We start from the raw sequence: 21,523 nt of genomic DNA on the forward strand, positions 1-21,523 counted from the left end.
TCTTTGGCTTGTTCATCGCAGCTTTGCACCGCGGCAGCCACACCATCGACTAGAGTTGCGAAGCACGCACTAGGATATATGTTGAAGGTCGTCGCAGGCTGAAGGACGCTGTTCTTCGTTCGAGCACAATCCTGAATTTCACGCCATTCTACCATTCTACCATTCGCCATTCTGTTGCAAGACATTTTGCATGCGCGAATGTGGGATTCTATTGCATAAATAAAATTATGACCTGTGATTATTGATAAAGTGCAAACCGCTGATGATGCATTTATGCTTTTTTTGTTTCTTTTCTACAGTCTTGACGGGCTAATTTTCAAATTTTTCCTCTTAAAAAAAGCTTCATTTTCTGACTGAACTTTCACATCACTTAAAAAAAGTAATACATTTCAAATATTGTCCTGTATATTCGAAATGGATTGTAAATATAAATTGTTCTAAGGAATGCGCTGAAAAGTATAATACAAATAGCTATTTTAAAATATTTAGTTAACATTCAAAATATATTATCAAAATCTTTCAAATATATTACGAAAGTATGCTTTGTGTATAATTAGAATATCTGAAAAACCATATGTGCTTTTAGCATGTTACGAATGTACACAAAATATATTTTCGTAAATATAAAATTCATTCGCCTCAAGAGCATTTCAAGGCTTGCTTCATATTCAAAATCTATTCTTAAAATATACCGAACACGCACGGCATGAACGTACCCATCGATCACTCTTCCAAAACTTGCAAAATGCATATATTGGTTGGTTGGTTCACGGGAAGGGAAAGGCGCAGTATCTGTCATACTTGTTATGTGGACACCTTAACCGCTCCGTAAGGGAAGAGAGGAAGGTGGGAATGAAAGTGGAAAGAGGGAAAGGGGAGCCGTAGTGGAGGGCTACGGAGCAATTTCGACCACCTGGGGATCTTTAATGTGCGCTGACATCGCACAGCACACGGACGCCACTTCGTTTCGCCTCCATCGAAACGCAGCCGAAAAATGCATATATGATGTCAGCATATTGGGTAAAAATTGGTTCACAGGAAGGGAAAGGCGCAGTAACTGTCACACTTGCTCTGTGGACACCCGAACCGCGCCGAAGGGAAGGGAGGAAGGTGGGAATGAAAGTGGAAAGAGAGAAAGAGGAGCCGTAGTGGAGGGCTACGGAGTAATTTCGACCACCTGGGGATCTTTACCGTGCGCTGACATCGCACAGCACACGGACGCCACTTCGTTTCGCCTCCATCGAAACGCAGCCGCCGAGGCCGGGATTCGATCCCGGGAACTCCGGCACAGTAGTCGGGCGTCTTACCACTGCACCACCCCGGCGGGGCCAGCATATTGGGTATGTATTTAAATTTTACTTTCATGAATATGAAATTAGATCGTGTGAATTACACATAGAGAATTGATCGATCGAGAGTGGAACTTATTTTCAAAATGTGCACTTATTCCTTCAGCTCTAATCTGGAGGCAAGTACAGTCTAACTTTACTAATAGCTGCATATTACGTTCAACAGGTAATCTCTTGAGAGCACTCGGAATGAGGCGCTACTAATGATTGAGGAACAAATATCTTATGCATAATTGTCATAACTAGCACCACAATGACGTCAGCCAGAGAATATTACTGTACGATTTCCATTGTTCCCGTTCGGTGATATTTATTTCCCAAACACATGCACATAGATGGATGATGTACCGCGTAATGACCGGAACCAGCAAGGCTGATGATTGACTTTTGCCAGGAAATGCATGTACAATTTTAAGAGCCCTGTTTAATCTACACTCCAAAACTACTAAAGCCTTAGTTGATTACTGCACACGGATAATCACGTTTGTTCTCATTATTATTATCAACTAAATGCACCGTCTTCCTCATAGCTAGTGGCATCACTGTTATTATCACTAATTGCAGCGTCATTCTCATCGCTACATTCTCATCGCTACTCATCGCTTGTCTACCCTCGCGGTAGACAAGCACAAGTATGATATGCTTTTCACGTTTCCGGCAGAGCCGCAGTTAATTACAGCGCTCGGCTGGGGATCCGAACGATGTAGGTTCGATTCCCAGTGGAGGCAGAATTGCTATTTTTGTGATGACGTCATCATGACGTCATTTTATTGACTGTTGTATTGCGACCAAAAAGACGCTGACAGTATGAGCCATTAAAGGCTTTCGCCTTGATAACACGGGTTAAATTTGCAAAGCTTAATAGCAAGGGGCATGAAAACAAAGACAAAGTTCGCTCATTTGCTTATTTTGTCCTTTGGGAGTAGTATGTTTCTTACCATCTACAAACTGCTCCGTGTTTATTTCCTACAGACTGATGAGTGTACTTCTGGTGTATTTTCTGCATATTTGATTTTTGTTTTAAAGTGTTCGCCGCATTTTCGGTGGATTTTAGTGTATTCGAAGCATCCTAAGATATACTTTTGGCACATTATTTGCATGCTTTTTTCTAGCACGAAAGAAGTTCCCAAGTTCAATAGAAAGGCGTTGAAAGTGAATTGTCAGCCTATTGTTGGAACATTGTTCATCCGTGCTTAACAAACAAAACTTTATAAAATACGTTTTAATATTTTTTCCGGCGTGAAACCGTAACTTAGGACCGGGTCGCGCCGGACGTGTGAAGTCGCACCTTGGTCGCGTTAATCAGCGCTACTTCCACTTCTTTCGCCACTAGCACTCTTTCCTACCACTACGTAATCGGTGCTGCTCCGTGATATTCTCTCCCTGCTCAGCCGTAGCCCGCCAGGCGAGGAAGGCTGTCTCCCGAAAGTGGCATAGCTTCAGGCGAGCGACGTTCGACACTTCTGTTTTCGCAGAACGACGACCAGTTGAGCTAAAGCGGACAATTTGACCCGTGATGTCACCAATTCTGGCCCCGACCACATAAAGGCCATTATAGTGTGCCCGTAGCTTGTGATGCAAGCCTCAGCGCCGGACTGGACGCCAAAGGCAGACCAATCGCCCGGATCGTAAATGAAATGCCGCAGTGGCCACCGTAACCGTCGTCGAAATGATCTTTTGATCCGACAAGCTTCTTCAGTCAAGGAAAGGATCTCGGTGGTATCCATATTTTCTCTGGATGAAAATGGAAGGATTCTCTCGAGGGTGTACCGCGGCGGGTAAACGTACAAAAGTAGAATGGACGGCATACGGCAGTTTCTTTAGTAGCAGTATTGAAAGCATACGTGACGTTGCACCTTATGGCATCCCAGTTCTTAAGATTCGAGTCCAGATACACGGCAAGTATGTTGGTAAGTGTCGTGTTAATCTGTTCCGTCAAATCGTTTTAGTGTGATAATACGTTGAGTGCCAGTAGGTGACTAAGCAGAGACGTAACAGGTAATCAAAGATATCGGCGGTGAATTGGCGGCCACGGTCAGTGATTACTACTCGTGGAGTTCCATGCTGCAAGAATACAGTGTTGGAAAGAAACGGCGGCATTTAATGCGCGGTAACATATGGTACAGAAATTGTTCCAAAATATTGAATAAGGCAGTCTGCACATAACACGATCACTCGATTGCCGTCCGAAGATTTGAGAAAAGGAGCAAGCAGATCAATTCCGACCTGTTCGAAAGGATTGCCTGGAGGTGCCACAGGATGAAATAGGCCAGGCGCAGTGGAGGTAAGGTATTTATGACGTTGACACTGCGTGCAGCTGGCCACGTATAGGTCTGCCATGGAACACGTTCTCGGCCGGTAAAGCCGCTCGTGAGCTTGACGAAGCGTGCGAAAATCACGATCCAGATTTCCGGATGAGGGGCCGTCATGCATCGCAAGTAAAATAGAGGAGCAAAGAGTCTTTGGAACAACGAGCAGGTATTGTGGGCCCACAGGAGAGTATTTCATTTTTCACAAGAGACCGTTCGGGATACTGAAAAGACCTTTAACTCCCTCGTTGCGTGTGGTGGCACAGAGAGGCTGTAGAGCTGATATTGGCGTTGCCCAGGTTTAAATACCTCACCGTCAAAAACCTCTGGGACGATGGCCGAACTCTAAGGGTCCAAGTCGTCACTGTCACACTCTGTCGATGACAGAGGCATTCGCTAGAGAAGCGGCATCGGCGTGTCAGCACCCGCTCTCATATAAAACATTGAAGTTTTACTCATATATATGGAGAACTGGCGCGCGAGGAGACAGCATAGATTTTGATAACTGACGAGCCATCAGAGGGAGTTATGAGGAGTCACAACCGTGAACGGGCGACCATAGAAGTACGGTCTGAATCTCTGCACAGCGAATATTGCAGTAAGGCATTCTTGCTCTGTGAAGGCTTTTACCTGCTGATGGAGCGGCTCGCATATGTAGTAATATGCTCCTGATCCCCTCTGCGCTGATGCCATTACACCAGGCTCGGTATGAATTTCTGCTGGTGCGGAAGCATCCAAATGAAGGAGAACAGGATGGGACGTGAACAGAAACTTCAATTGGCGAAATGAGGCATCTCGTTCGGCAGTTCATTTAAATGAAGCTCTATTGTAAAGAAGGTACGTCAGCGGAAGGCGATGTCGGCAAAGCGTTAAGCAAAATGCCGAAAATCGGAACATAACCCCGAAACTGCCCACCTCTTTGACTGTTCGCGATGCTTGATATGAATCCACCGCTGCAGTTTTCTTAAAACATGGTCTCACGCCTTGCTCGTCAACAAGGTGGCTGAGCACCAGCGCTTGAGTCTTGCCAAAGCGGCACTTCTTAGCATTGAGGAATAGCCACCCCATTGGGAACTGCGCACATTTAGACGTGAATATGATGACTGCGTTGAAGGCTAGCTGAACCATTGTCAACGATTCAGCAAGTAAGAACATTGGGATTTACTGCTCAGTTCGGTAATGCTGTCTTCTTTCTCACGGGAACTGCCCTCCTTTCATTTGACAGTCACAAGGACGCATTTAAACCTCTGACCCGGATTGTGGACAAAATCACCAAGCACTTTGGTGACACTTCAATCGAGAAAAAGAAAGCCTAGCAGAATTTTGCGCAAAGATCTGTAGTTACTGGTTAAACATGCACGAAGAACATCGCAGAAGTGTTCAGGCTTTACCGGATTGTCAGCACAAAAATGCGTGAAGAGGACAAGGTTGGCCACCTTCTGAAGGAATCATCGAAAAGGTTTACATCTTTCTCATCAGGAAATACAACCCCGCTTCTACAGCTGAAGCAGCAGCAATCTCCTGCGTTTGAGGCACTCGAGTCGCAGAAAAGTTCCACAAAATTCGGTAGGCAATATAACATCACAAAGGATGCCAGCATTGACATTCCTTTTTCTATACATTGCCTCAATTGTTCGGCGCATCGTGAGTGAAGAGTTGACCTCTCAGCTACAAGGTGCCATGTATGCAGCGCACCACGCAAGCTCGTTGCTTGTGCCACGTAGAAATTAGCCTCAGTAGGCTATGTGTACCAACAACGAGCGGCGCACCAACCAGGACGTACATCATCAGCAACTGATTACCGGAATTTACGAACACCCAAATCAACCGGTTCAGTAATCTTACAAGAAATTTCCGTCTAACCTACCTCGACACATGCCTACCTGGTATCCTCGTTCAACGCGGAGTCATCCTTTCTATTTCTATGGGAAGCGATAGGCACCGGTTTGTTACAGTTAGAGCCCCATCGGATGCAGTTCCCGCTGTTGCCAGCGTTGCCGATCTACACATGCTTCCGCACGACGTCCAGCTCGATCTCAAGATGACGTGCCATGACAGCCGCCTACTTCTCTTCGCCGTCTTTCTCCTGTATAGACCGCGCTGAGTATATGGTTATGCGGCCGCGTTGATTACCGTCAGCTCGTAGTCACTGCAGTCCGCGATCCACGAGAAACTGTCTGGTGCGACCAATGGAGGTAAGGTAGCCGGCCGGTCAACTTCACCCGTACCTCTTCCCATTTCATAACGAAAAACAAACTGTGTGTGTGAACAATATTAGTACAATTGATTTGATGTACAGAGGTACCTCTGTGTATGTGATGGCACTTTCATTTAGAGATCGTCTCGGTCAGAAAGTTTTGCCTGGTTGGGACCGAGTGACCATATTTTGCGGCTTTGGGAGCGAAACTGACTTCTGTCGGCCTTTGCTCCGTCTCTGTTGAAGTAGTGGCATATATTTCAAGGTGGAAATCGTTGTGGTACCTCACGCCGCGCTTGACGTCATTCGGGAGATCCACGTTTTGCGCGAATGTGGCGCCCACTCAACACTGTCGCCGGCGAAATTTCTGTGCGGCAACACACGCTGTCCGCTTTCGTCGAAGATCCGTCCCCGAGACGCATATTTGCTTTTTCTCACGCAAGATGTGATGTTGCTAGCCTAGAAAGCCGCTTTTGTCCCCGCGCAGTCTTCCGTACTCGACTGGGGCATTATCAACTTGTAATTGAACCGGGTACCTGCAGTTGGCATAAAATGTTTTGGTCCCTCGTGATGTTGTCGAAACAGAAGGCGATTGTCCGCATGTGTGGGCCCTGAGCCTATCCGCGCAGTCTGTGGCTGTGCGGATAGGCTGAGCTGGCTCTAAACACGCAAGATGTCACCTAAGCTTCCCCAGCCATTTTTGATTCCCCCAAACTTCAGCTGAGACGCCGGACTATTCTAACGAGATAGGAGCTATGATAAGCAAGTCGCTATCCCTAGCGATTGACCTGCACTGCAAGACGTTCTCGCGTCTCACGCTTCTGTGTTTGACTTTGCCAGCACAGGATCTCTTTCCTCCGTGCCAGAATCTCGCATTCGACATTCAATTAACAGGGGGAATGTCAATCCCAGTAGGCAGAAACCGTATTGAGTCTTTCCAGCAGAGTGCAAAATAATTCACAATGAAGTCCAAGAGATCTTGCAGGAAAGAGTGATTCGGGAGTCTTCCACTCTGTGAACCGCGCCCGAAAAATTAATAGGATAGAGGTACAATTCATGGGCGATTTTGAGTTGATTATTGTCGCTTTAATGTGGTCAGAAAAGGGCGTGTATCGACATCTGCCCATTGATAAATCCATGGACTGTTAGCGATCGGCGTTATACTTCTCGTCCGTTAATGTGCCATTAAAGTATTTGCAAATATCGGTGCGCACGTTCGACATAGACAGTGAATGCCTTCCTGAGTTCTGGCGGCTTGTTCGAATTTAGCGCAATGCCGTGAGGCTTGTGTAATGCGCCTGCGACGTTCGACTGTATTATGGATACGGTTCTTCGTGGCCGCAGATTGGATATGTGCGTGTGATATTTGGGTGATGGTAGTTTTGCGAGACATTTGAAAGAAAAATGAAGTCCATGAAATCATCCTTGGTTGTATCAGCATGGCTGTGCTCATCTTAAGTTCTAAGAAGGGCCCATTCGAAGAAAGACAAACTATTATCTTTGGCGTCCTCGTGCATAGAAACGCATTTGCCTTGATCCGGAGAAACTCTCAGCAGTTGGACCTTGAAAATCCACGTACGATCAGACCTCGGAGTTTGTTGCACATCGCATTTCCGCTGCTTTATCACTGGCCTTGCGCAAATTACACTGCCCTTCATGCACAAGGACTTCCAGTTTGTTCGGACACCCGACTGATTTGGCTTTCAACTAGCGGAAATGTGTTCTGACCTCAACGTCCCTTTTGCGCCACTTTTATCCCGCCGTAGCCACGGAGGTTCCCACTGAAGTTAGTGGCGTCGCGGTGCCGACCGCACCTTCATAGCGGTGCCGACCGCACCTTAACTAAGTCCGGGAGCAATTACACCATAACGGAACTGGAGTGCCTAGCTGTTGTCTTTGCCGTCAAGACGTTAAGTCGATACCTATATGGACGTTCGTTTACGATCGCGACAGATCATCATTCTTTATGCTGGATCATAGGTCTACGCGATCCATCTGGTCGTCGGGCACGAATATCACTTGTCCGTCACCTACCAAAGTGCTCATCGCCACAGGGATGCTGACTCCTTGTCGCACCATCTGTTGCCAACAAGTACCGCAGAGGTAGACTTCGAGAGATGTTTGGCCTCGCTACCACGCCATATCCAAGCACAGAGATGTTCCGTCGAGAGGAACAAAATGATCCCACTTTGCAACTTTTTGTTGCTGCGGTCAACGCTGGAGCAGGTTATATACCATTCATCATGCAAGATAGACTCGAGTAGAAAACGAATTACTCGGCTGATGATGCATTAGTGCTTTTCATTGTCCAGGAAGAACTCTCTAATTGTGTGCTGCGCGCCATCCACGATGACATCGCATCGAGCCTCCCTGGATTCTCTCTTAAACAGCACACACCTCGCCAGCGTTCTTATTGGCCGAAAATGTATAAGACAAAAATACGTACTATGACCAGTGTGTGCGCCTAACGTCTCGCACCACTTCTCCATTTACATCTACACCCTACATCTACATCTTAATCTACAACCGGTAAAGCCACCATCAGCGCCTTTTTAATGAATTGCATCGGCTTGCTTTGTCGATTTCACAAATATTCGCAAGCAAGTCATTGGGTTCTAGTCTGTGTAGATTATTGCACTAGGTATGTGGAGATGCTGTGCTCGCATCGGCCAAGGCAAGTGATGTATTGTCATTTAGGCTGCACTCAACTGTTCTCCGTCATAGGGCTCCCGGCGTCATCCACAGTGACTGTGGTCGACAGTTCACTGCTACATTTTAGAATTACTTCGCTGGTGCGACTCCAACGACCGCCACTCCACACCTTAAACACCCAAAAACTAATGGGCTGACAGAGCGCACAAACCTCGCTCTTACCAACATGCTGTCCATGTGTCATCAGACCACCGGAAATGGGACATCGTATTGCCATTTGTGACATACGCCTATTACACCGCGAAACATGAAATCAATCAATCAATCAATCAATCAAAGTGATCTTTATTTGTAGGAAACGAAATACATAAAGAATATTTGGACCGATAGCCGGGGGGCTAGTAGACGGTCCAGTACAGAATAAACTTGGTCAGGCAGCCGTAATGAGCGCATACAAACACACACACACACAAACATACAAAAAAAAACGACTCAAACAGACAAGCAAAAAGAATCAACAGGCACGGAGAAAAATACTTTTCAGCAAGCAATTCATAGGCAATTAATGCAAAACGCAAGCGCACACACACAAAAAAAAAATGGGGGGGGGGGGAGGGGATCATAACTCTCCTTGGCTGTTAATAAAGAACATTTTACAACTCATTTTAAAGTTACCTGCAAGTTTTACATTAATAGGCAACGTGTTCCAATGTTTTGCTCCAGAAAATTGTACTAAACGTTCTCCGTACACATTGTGGCAGGCAGGGAGGTTGAAATTGCCATTTAATGCGTGTCTTGTATTGCGAGATGGCAACAAGAAAATATCAAGTGGCAGAGGAATACTAGTATTAATGATGTTATTTACCAATACACAGATTTTGTATTTAAGCATTGATTCTAAAGAAAGTACTCGATTTTCTAGAAATAAATTATTGTTGCTGCAGTCGAAAGATACGCGGTATATTATACGCAATGCTCTCTTCTGCAGTCTCTGTAAGGGAAGTAGATAAGTTTTGTACGTTTGTCCCCAAGACTCACAGCAGTAGCTGATGTGGCAGTGAAATAACGAAAAATACAGGGAACGTAGTATGGTGTACGGGAAATACCTTTTCGCCTTGGTAAGCGCGTAGCAACTGAAAGCTAGCTTTTTAGATAGCTTATCTATCTGCTCTTGCCAGTGCAAGTGTTGGTCAAAGATGATACCAAGGTATTTGAAAGAACAAACTTGCTGAATAGAATCGTTGTTTAGAGATATGTGAATCGTACTAGGGTCAATGTTTCTTCTCTTGGAGTGGAATACTACATATTTAGTTTTATCTACATTTATTGTTAGTTTATTAGCACGAAACCATTCTGAAACATTAAACAGTTCGGACGTTATCGTATTTTCTAGGCCCAAGAGTGACTTAGATGTGAACAAAAGAGCAGTGTCATCTGCATACATAAAGACTTTTGAAAATTGAACGGCCTGCGGTAGGTCGTTCACGAAAATGGAAAACAAAACAGGACCCAATACAGATCTTTGCGGGACCCCGCAAGTCACAGGTAGTAGTGTGGAGTGTCTGTCACTCAGCACTACTTTTTGTTTTCTAGCGGAAAGGTAGCTATCAAAAAACTGGAGAGAGGCATTAGTAATACCACACGATTTTAATTTTTCCAATAACTCTGAGTGAAAGACGCACTCAAATGCCTTTTTTATGTCGAGGAATATTACTATTGCAATTTGATTTTTGTGAAGAGCAGTGTTAATATGGTGAGAAAGTGATGTGACAGCAGTGGTTGTTGATTTGGCTGAGATAAAGCCATGCTGCTCAGCACAGATTACATTATTATCAAGCAGAAACTTGTTCAATTGTAAGGATATTAATTTTTCAAAAACAGTATTGATTATACTAAGCACAGATATGGGTCTGTAACTACTGGGGTCATTGGGATCTCCTGTCTTGTAGACTGGCACAACTTTCGCAATCTTCAAGCTTATTGGATACTGAGAGCTAACCATCGCATGGTTAATTATGTTGCATAAGGGGGTGCAAAGAATGTCGATATTGTCTTTTAGCACCTTCGATGGTATTCCGTCATAACCACAAGCTTTGTTTTCTCGCAGATTTTTAACTACTGACCTCATTTCTTCTTCAGTTATCTCCCGGAAAGCAAAGGTATTATTTGTTGCAATAGGTCTTCCTAGGTGAGGCGTTGTTGAAGGAAAGCCATTAACCAGTTTTTTTCCTCGATCGACGAAATTATTATTGAAGGTATCAGCCATCTCCTCTGAGATTAAGTCTGGAAGGATATGTTCTTTTTTCTTTAATCCAACAACATCGCTCACAATTCCCCATATCTTTTTGGAATTTCCTTCCTGTCTCATAATTAGATTAGTGTAGTATTGTTTCTTTGAGTTCCTCATCATGGCGACCGATTTGTTTCTGTAGCATCGAAACTGTTCCCGGTAATACCTATTAGTTCGATTGTTTTTCCACTTATGATAGTATGAATCTTTCTTTTTCAAGACTTCAAGTATAGCTTTTGTCATCCAAGGGCATATACCATGGTCGTAGTTACGCCTAGTGTATGTGTAAGTGGATCGGTCAATGACGTCTGTGATTTTCCTTATCAGGTATTGATATTCAATATCTATGTCATCATCATGCACGCCTTCGAAATCTGTGCACTGAAGCAGCGATCGCACTTGAGCGTAATCGATTCGGGTGGTACGTTTTTTAAACTGCTTGGGAGGATAAAGCAAAGGGTCGCAGGGATAAAGAAAAAAGATGGGATTGTGGTCTGAGATGGCAATGTCGCACACACCAGCAAACACATTTATGTCCTTGTTGCAAAGCACATGGTCAATCAGAGAGGCGGATTGGTTAGTGACTCGAGTTGGCTCATCTATAACATTTGTCAAGTTAAAGGACTGTATCAGCAAGAGGTAATCACGGCAATCATCTTTCAACAAATCAATGTTGAAATCACCACAGACAATCAAAGACGATTTACCCGTCGCAAGTGATAATAGCGTAGTTTCCATTACGGAATAGAATTTGTTTAGACAAGCGCTAGGTGGGCGGTAAACAACACCTATAATGATGCCACACTTCATTTCAATGAACAGTGTTTCAACTACACCTGCTTCATAACTAGCATTGCATTTACAGCAGTAGTCGATCCCTTTTCGAACAAAAAGTGCGAGGCCACCACCACGTGATACACTATCCCGCGGTCGCGAGAGGAAATTGTACCCAGGAATTTCAACAGTTTCACCTTGCTTGAGCCATGTTTCTGTCAGCGCAATAACATCAAAACGATACGAGTAATGTGACAGATAAGCAACCAAATGATCGAGGTTTTTCCTAGCACTCCGGATGTTGCAGTGTAACACAGATACCTGACCGCGCCCAAGCCATTTGTTTTCGATTTGAGCAGAAGTGTAAGTCATTCGGAGATACAGCGATTACAGGGTAGCCTATTTATTACTGTACCTGGGCGAGGTCAGCCATTCGCGTCACCTGCAGTACGTGCGAGTTGTCTGTCTTGCGCATCAAGATTTTACCTTCTATGACCCAGGCATACTTCCAACCCTTCTCTTTTTTTGCCTTCAAAGCGTGGCCCAGCAGCCCTTTTTTTGCCGGGCACAAATGCTCGTTAACATAGACTGGTGAACTCTTTTCTTCTGAGCTGTTGAAACCCAGGTGAAATGTGTTTAGTCTTTGTTTTTTGGCAGCTTTCAGCATTTTGTCTCTAGCGGCACGGGAATGAAATTTGACCACCACATTTGACTCTTTTTTGTTCATCGATGGCACTCGGTGAACGACATCAATGTCACTCTCACTGATTTCAATTTGCAAATGGCGTGATATATCTGTCAAAGTAGCGACAAGGTTTTCACCCTGGACTACAGGAAGCCCCTTGATTTCCAGATTACTTCTCCTGCTGTACTGCTGCAAGTCAATCACCTCTTTCTTCACGTCTTCTAGTTCTTTTGAGAGGCGATCGTTGTCTTTTTTTATTTCTACGCTTTCAGCTTTCACATATTTCAGTTCCTTTTTCATTTCAGCTATTTCTGCCTTAAGCTCCTCAAAAATTGTGTTAATGAACTCCATGGATTTCCGCACTGGCTCAAGCTCATCACCAGTTATTCCCATTCTATATCCTCTACGCCAGGATTCCCCGCACGTTTTTCGATACCATGTTCCGCTTTTCCCCTCAAGATGACTCTTCTGGTGATATGTTGTGCTGAGGAAGCTCGTCGCATGGCCAGATGGCGCACCTTGTCCTTGCAGCTTCACTCCAAACAAGGCTATGACAAGCTTCACGTTGAGGCCACATATGCTCCTGGAGATTTCGTGTGGCTTTGGACACCTTTACGGAAGCGAGTTATAGCAGAAGGTTTTATTCAAGTGCACCGGGTTCTTCTAGGTTAGTCAAGCGAAGTGAACTATGTTATCGCCCAAGTTACTGCCCACTACTGTCGCTCCCGCACCACCCAAGTAGCCTATGTCGCTCGCCTGAAGCGCTGCGTTCGTCGCACAACCTGACATTTACGAGGACGAGCGTCTTCTGCAATGGGGGAATTGTCACGCGCTACGCAACAAATGTTATTAGGTGAAACTGACTGTCTGGTTAGAAAAGGAGGTTAATGAAGTGGGAGGGAGGTTGTTCTGGCTGCCTGTTCTGCCTCGGTTCCATTCTCCATCACCTGTGTTCATCTGTGAATAAACGCATCCCATACGTAATAATATTTGAGTTCTAAAAACTATCACCCTATTGCATCTGCCCTTTATTCTCACCGCGGGCCGCGAGCGACGACGCAGCACTCGCGGACTGGGAGTGGGCTAGGGAGTCGCATTCTCCTACCTCCAGACGTTTTAGCGCATTAGCTAATAATTATTGCCTTTTTATGTCGGCATTATTTCCGAGCCATGCACTGTACAGTGAAAACAAAACACGCACTGGGCAGCAGCAGAGCGACCCTCCACCGAGTCAATTCGAGCCAGTCGCGGAGACAAGTTTTGGCATTCGCCATTGCCTTGGGTTTTCTCTTTTTTGGTGCTTCTATGGAAACTTGTTATCTTAGCTCATTTTGTGATTTGTGTTTATTGTGTGGTTACCTGACTGTGCTACAAAAGCGATGTGCCACTTCTGCAGTAGTCAAAATCCTCTTACGCTCCATAATGTGGCAGGGACACAATATTTTGAGTTATACTTGTTAGTTGTAAACAGTTTGTAAACAGCTGTCTCACCAAAATATGGGTACTCACATAAAAAATGGTCATCAAGAATAGAGTATTGTCAATTTCTTTCATAAAGGAGAAATGAAATAAGATAATTAAGAACTGGATTGAATAGCACAGCTCCTTGCAGCAAAAAAAAAAATGCAGGATAGAGAAAGAGTTCAACAGGCACTTATGTTCTCCCATGAAATTTCCAGAAATAGTGAATTTATTCTATTTTAACCAATCACGCTGCCTGGTAGATGTCCCGACTAAGATTAGATGACGCAGATAAATTTCTCTCTTTCTCCTTTCTAATTAGGGATGCGCGTTTTTAAAGGGCTGTATTCGAGAGAGAGAGAGAAAGAGAGAGAAGGCAGAGAGGTTAACCAGGAAAGCTTCCGATTTGCTACCCTGCACTAGGGAAAGGGAATGAGGAGTTTAAAGGAGAAAGATAGAAGATAATGATAGGAAAGGTAAGGCGGCGAGGAGCACAGTATTCGATGTGTAAGGGAATCGAATGCGGTACTTTTAAAACATCTATGCAATGCGTAATTCGAAGAGGCGCCATGCTCAGGTGCACAGGCTGCAATTTCTCTGCGTGTACGCACTCAATGTGCCGATTAGATGTAGACATTATCGGCGGCAAACACGTATTACCGAAAACTTCCAAGTTTAATTAAGGCAATATCGAACCATGTTGGGAAGTGGGGGGCCCGGTACGCACATGCGCTTGACAGCTGCAACCTCAAATGTGCAAACACGTAATTAGCGTGTTGCACAATTAGAGGCGCGATGTAGAATGCTTCTCCCAGCTAAACTGCAGAGTCCTCGCAGTTGAAATTTGTACAGAAATAGTATTTTGTTGCTAGTATTTTTTTTATACAAAATTTGTTTAGGTAACTTGGCTGATTCGACCAAAAGAAGTCAAATGTTCCCATCTTATGCGGCGGCGATGACGCCAAACGAGCCGCTGCCACAGCAATGTTACTGGTGGCCTACCTCATGCTGCTTACAACAACTCAAACCTTCTACCAAAAACGTTCGCCCCCTCTTTTCCTGCAACAGAGTTGTTGTAAGCAGCATGAGGTAGCGACTGTACATAGCGAAAATGTACTTAGTGACACCCCTTTCGAGATTATGCCTTCTACTAATTATTCCAGCTCTCCTCTCCTTCGGGGCAAACGTCAAGGGATATGCATTAAAATGAGTGTGCGATTCTATTCATGATTACGTAATTTCAACAGGGATATTTATATGCTAGGTAAGACTGCATTATTTTTTCTTTTCCTTTTTATTTTTTCCAAATTCTAGTTAAACACCCACATTTATCTGAATGCTCCAGTACTTGACCATATATATTTACAATCTACGATGCACCCTGGCCAATCCCCCGCCGTGCGTATGTGCCATTTTGTCTGAGGTCATAATTTTCATCAAGATTGTATCTGAGGGAACAATAACAAGGTCTCACTTAGCATGTCTGGTGCGACCCCGTCCTGAGTGAAGGTTTCAAGAGCGTAACAATAATATTATTAATTGGATCACAGGAAAGGAAAGGCGCTCTATCTTTCACACTTGTTCCGATGTCACCCGAACCAGGCCGTAATGCAAGGATGTTGGGATTGAAATTGGAAGAGAGTTAGAGGTGCCGTAGTGGACGGCTATGGAGTGATTTTGCCCACCTGGGGATTGTAGAAGCGCACTACGTCGCATACCACACGGACTCCTCTGTATTTTGTCTTCATCAAAATGCAGCCGCCCACAGTCGGATTCGAGCCCGGGTATTTCGCAAAAGTAGATGGGCATTTTAAACACTGCACGACAGCGGCAAGGCAGATCAGTGCACTTTAAAAACCGCATCTCTAAGGAGTCGAAATTAATCTCGGATAATTTTGATCCACACTTAGGCAAGACGGAAAGGAAGGCCTCCTAAAACTATTGCATCTCGCATAACTTGAGTCGTTTTTAACTCCGATGAACCAACACACCTCTTTCTGACATCAACATTCACTCCCACGCCTGCGTCGATAGTGCAGTTGCTAAGACGCACTACTACTGTGCCGGTATACCCGTGTTTGAACCCGACCGCCGGTGGCTATGCTTCTATGGAGGTGAAACGGAGTGGCATCCTTAGGCTACGCGAAATGAGTATACGTTAAACCCCAGGTGTTCTAAATTTCCGGAGTCTTCCGTTACAGCATATTTTATAGTCTAACTAGCTTTAGGACCTTAAAACCTGGAAACCAACCAAAATTAACATTCACTCCCACCTTCCACCCTTCCATTACGGGGCTGTTTCGGTGTCCATGGAGAGGTGTGGGAAATACTGCGCCCCTTATACGCTAATTAAACTTTTAAATTCTATTTTGATGAAGGTACAGTTTCCTTATTCCCATCGCAGCGTTTTCATGCCAAACCGGCAAGCAAAACACTGATAAACTGTGCTTTCGCATGTGGCGAAGGCCCCCAAAAAATTATTTTCAAATTCAAGATGCGAATATACCTAAATGCAAGTTTGCCGATTTTAAAGATATAAAAGCGCCAGTCTCTTTTATTCGTCCCCACTCAGCGATAGTGTCAGTGTTTTTAGAGGCCCTGCGGAACCACTTCCTACTGACTGCGGAACGCCCTGTCCCGATCTAGATGCGGACATCTCTCTCGGTGAGTTATGTGCTGTGTTAAAACCTGCGCGCTACCTCTGCACTCTGAGCGTACCGCATCAGTAACAAGGTACTCCGCAACCTATAGGCACACCCTGCATCAAAGCTTTAACTGCCGTTTTCACTACACATTGTCAAGCTGACGTTCTATCCATTTCCTGGATATATGCTCATGTCATTCCCAAATGGCAAATATTTTGCCCTAGAACACATTTGTCCCATCTCTTTCAACTCTTGTCTCGACAAGCTATTCGGCATGTCATCCTGGCACGCCTCCAAACCAACCTGGATAATTTCAACCAGTATACGGACTCCATTTTCGGGTTTTGCCCCAACACTTAACTCCGGTTATCATGCTCTAGGTTTAAGGGGCTGTTTCAGACCACCCACCACAAGGTCTCTCGAGCTATCCTTGCGATGTGTGGCGGTATGACGGGACAGTCTTCCGCCCAACAACCACTTCTCATACGCCGCGCCCTCGCTACAGACCCGCGGAGTGATCAAAGGTACAAAGATCTGGAGGACACAGCGCTGACACTGTAATGCTTTTTATTGCACTTGAGAATACAGAACATGTCCGCTAGCTATAAAATCAACAAGGTTTTTCTGGGAAGTAAAAAAGATGTAAGAATGGCTTCTAACCCGGCAGGGAAATGGGGGCAGGCCTCTGGGAGAGAATTGTTCTGAGCTCCGGGAATGTCGCCTATGATCTACAAAGGGCGCCGCATTCTTCGTACAATACCATATCACGGCTTTTATCCCAAAAGGCTGCCAGAGAGCGTGATATTGTCTGGTCGCTTAGCGGTTGGAAAACAGTAGTCTCAAGGTCATGCATGACGGGTACTCCAGTCTGCTCCCATAGTCCGTGCCATCTACCCCCCCCCCCCCCCCCCGGCACTTCTTGGGGTACGCGATCACCACGAGCTTGTATTGCTCGTAGTGGTGGCGATGGTTGTTGAGACATTTATTAACCATCATATGGTTAATATTGAGGTCAATGGTTTATGCATTGTTGGGCACTCCCTCACAGTACTACATATTGCTCCAAATCAGGAGTACAATTGGCAAGGAACGGTGTCCGTGTTCGTTTTACCAAGTAATTTTGAGCATTGAGCTCTCGACAGCCGAGTAGGGCTGCCTCCCAATATTATCTGGTTGGAGTCGGCTTGGGAGAATACATTGCTAAAATAGCGCTGAATTGGGCGTATTTGGTGAGTAATAGTGCTTACGTCGTTTCTTTATGTCGTGCGGATGACGATTGCGTTTCTGTGTATAAAATAACTTCCGTTTCTTCCATTAAAAAACATTTATAAGTTCGCGCTATGTGTTGTGTTTCTTGTCGTTCTAGGTGTTTATGAGGTGAACCACTAGGAATAGATTGATTTGATTGATATGCCCAGACAATGCGGAAGGTGTCAGTTACCTCCACACAGTACTAGATGCGCCATCTAAGGAAGTATTGAAATGCTAGATGAGACGTTCGTACGTGCGCTCCAGACCCTAACAAAAAGCCAGGTAGCACCTGTGCTCCTCTTTATATTAATCGGTGATGTCTTGGAATGTTACGGCCAGATTGTATGATTTGGAGGAGGCTTCCAGGGAGACGTAAATAGACCGGGATAGAGTGCGCTGGCTGCCTGAACTACTTGCTAGTTTCCCTGGAGTCCCTGGTGCAGGGGGCCCAAATCAGTTTATGCGGGGTTAGGTCTACGTATCGGCAGTTAGACTGCAGTATGCAGTGAGTAAATGGGGCAACCAATACCAGTTCCGACAGGCCGCTCACGAGTCGGTGTGTTTCTACTCGATATATTGAGAGCCAGAGTGATGACGACCTCCTGCGCAAGCGTAGCGCTTTAGGCTACACCGGACCCAGAATCTCTTCTCATAGACGTCTTGTTCTTTTCCCCAAAAGAAACGACACTATACACCACACCGAATTTTAGGACGCTCTCCCACCCCTCCATATCAGATCTCATGTCCATACGCGCATCAACAATCTGCTTCCCCCTCCCCCTTGAAGACGAAATCTCATACGGCCTATTAACCTTCTCTGTTGGAAACAATGGTAACACACAAATATTTAATCTAGCGCCCACTTTTTCACCATCACCTTCTTCCCACTGGCATGTGCTATATGCACTATCTTCTCTCTTTTGCATTCCTTCGACGCCGATGTTATCACCCTCCGTGTCACCGCCGGCAATCGCGATGACGTAGAGGCCAATTTCCAGGCAGATATATGTGCGGTGGAGAGCTACGCCCAGGATACCGAATTGAGTTGCTGGCCGCCGACCAACTTGGAGATTTTAATTTTTTTTTGCTACGTGACATAGCACCATATTGCGTTCTGCCACAACTGTATACTATAATCGGTACACCGAATCCTCTCATCTCTCCTCATTCTTGGGCTCCTTAGACCAGAGCAAGTGCACCACCATCAACGCTCCGTTCACAAGCCCTCCAGATCAAACCATAAACTCATACATCGTAATTAAAACCGCCACCACGGCATGCGTGTGGACGACCTCCGTCGCCTTATCCAGGCCTTTGTTTTCAATCGCTTCATAGATCCTAGTCGTTATATATTTCTTGGAGCAAAAAGGACAAATTCTATTTTATTCGCCCGGCATTTCTGACAGTGATGCACACTGTCTTCTTCTTGAACCAACATTTTGTTTCATGGCCCCTTTTCGCAAGCATTTCACCCCAGATGAGCCGAGCACCAGGCCGGGGTAAATCTTGTACCCATTGGAAACCGGTGGGTACCCGGCGGCACTGGAGATCGAAACTGGAGAGCCCCATTACGGCCCATGTGGAATTTAAAGCAGTTTTATGTGGGCAGCCCCAATTGGGCTGGACGTTGTTTTTGAACCTAGAGCCCACCTGCTGTTGCACGGGCCTTCAGTGTCTCCACAAAGGACCGATTTTGGTACCATGCGGGCACGCCCGCCTTCCAGCCCCATTACAGCCTATGTGGGACCTAAAGCGGTTTAGCTAAGGCTGCCTGATTTGGGCTCCACGAGGGCTTGCCCAAATTGAGCCCTTATTCATATTTCACCTGCCCTCAAGTAAGCTACAAGGGGCCGATTGGGGCAGTATGTGGGTATCGCCGTTTTCTTGCCCCACTACGGCCAATGTAGGTCCCACAAAGATTTAATGGGGGCGGCCTCATTTCGGATCTATGAGGGCTTTCCCATAAAAAGCCCACATTTAGGTTGGATTGCCATCAAATATCCGGCAAGGGACCCTTGTGGTCTGGATGCAGGAATGAGCTCTGCATTAGCCCAAGAAACGCCGCTATGGGACCCATGCAGGAGGACCAGGGGCAAGCCCGAATGGGGCTTGCCCACTTTTGCCCCATCGGGGACCGATGCAAGTTTTATGATGGTTGTCCCAGCCCCACTTGCCTACATCGGACCTACTGGGGCCCCACATTCTGTGCTACCTGGGTATAAAGGAGCGACACCCACCTTCGGCACACTGTGGGCTCTGCGGCTGTGCCTCCGCACGGGCCGCTAATCCGCTTATGTTCGCCATGCAGGTTGGTGGTCCATATACGCTTTTCACTAAGAAAACTAGTAATTATTGCCTGGTACAGCTGCCGAGCCCGCAGTGTTGCTTTTGTCTTGCCGCCGAATGTGTCGATGTCATTCGCGCTTTACTAGTGCTGTCGGGTGATGTAGAAACCAACCCGGGACCAGGTGGCCTTGATGCAGTTTTGAGCGAACTACAAAAGTTGTCCGCCGGACAATCACAACTTATTCACTGAAATGCATGACCTCAAAAATCAACTAGTAGCAACAGAGAAAACAATATCTGCTCTAAGCAATCGAATCGCTGATCTTGAAACCAAATGTGAATGTCTTAACACCCTGCGAACAGAAGTAGAAACCCTTCAATCCAACACAGATAGAATGACTTTGCAGCTTTCTGAGTTGGATACACATCTCGATGATCTCGAGAACCGCTCGAGAAGAAATAACTTAGTGTTCTATGGGCTTCCTGACCCAAATGATAAAGAATCTTACGAGCAATCAGAAAAAATTATCATTCAGCACTGCCTTGACAGCCTCAATCTGGTAATCCAGCCTAAAGACATAGAGCGCGCACACCGCCTTGGCCGCCACAGCACAGACCGCCAAAGAACAATAATAGTGAAATTGTCATCTTTCAAAACAAAAGGAATCATACTCTCCAAAGGCCCTAAGCTTAAAGACACTGATTTTAGTATTGGAGAAGATTTTTCTCGACCCGTTCGAAATGCACGGAAGCACCTTGTGGCTTTTGCTAGAGCTAAGTCTGGACCATTTTCCCTCCGATACAAAACGCTACACATGGGACCCAAACGGTTTATTTTCGACCAAGGTTCACAATCAGTTAAAGAAATCACATAGGAATCCTTTCGCCGTCGGAAAGCGCGCAAGCAGCCGCGGACTAACCTTCGAGATAACCTTTCCTTATCCATAATCTACACTAATGCTCGCAGTTTCCTTCCAAAGCGCGAGGCCTTGTCGAATCTCTTTTTATCTTCCGGCAGCAACGTATTAATCCTAACGGAAACATGGCTAACAAGCGACATCAGTGATAATGAAGTTTTAGATGACTTACCCAATTTTACTGTGTACCGTAAAGATCGTCAAGGCACACGTGGAGGAGGTGTGCTTATTGCCATTAACAACCAAATAGCATGTTCCGTAGTTAACATTACTTCAGATCTGGAAATATTATGGTTAAAATGCAACGCTCCACCGCAAACCGTTCTGCTTGGCGTGTGCTACAGGGCCCATAACAGCAATCCCGGTTTTGCACCTAAACTAAACGATGTTCTGGTCCAAATTACTACGAAACACCCCAATGCTCAACTACTTCTGTTTGGAGACTTTAACTTCGCGAGTATAAATTGGCAAAACGTAGGTCCATTAACAGCTGGTAACTCTGAAGCAAGAAACTTTGTAGATGTTTGCTTAAATTTCAACTTCAGGCAAATGGTGCTTGAACCGACTCGGGTTACCCAAGGATCTTCAAACATCCTCGATTTAATACTAACCAACAGCCCTGAAAGCTTATCCTCGATTACTTACTTGCGTGAAATCAGTGATCATAGAGTTATTCATTCCATGTTCAAATTCTCGCCCGCATCCCG

At 45.4% G+C, this 21,523-nt stretch overlaps 1 pseudogene; it reads left to right on the forward strand.

The window, feature by feature from the left end:
• The first annotated feature begins 19,849 nt into the window (after positions 1-19,849).
• On the forward strand, positions 19,850-21,051 carry LOC146189047 (uncharacterized; annotated as a pseudogene).
• The last annotated feature ends 472 nt before the right edge of the window (positions 21,052-21,523 follow it).

Source organism: Amblyomma maculatum, chromosome 5 (assembly GCF_055883805.1).
Source record: "Amblyomma maculatum isolate TAMU_Amacu chromosome 5, ASM5588380v1, whole genome shotgun sequence".
Classification (NCBI taxonomy): Eukaryota; Metazoa; Arthropoda; class Arachnida; order Ixodida; family Ixodidae; genus Amblyomma; species Amblyomma maculatum.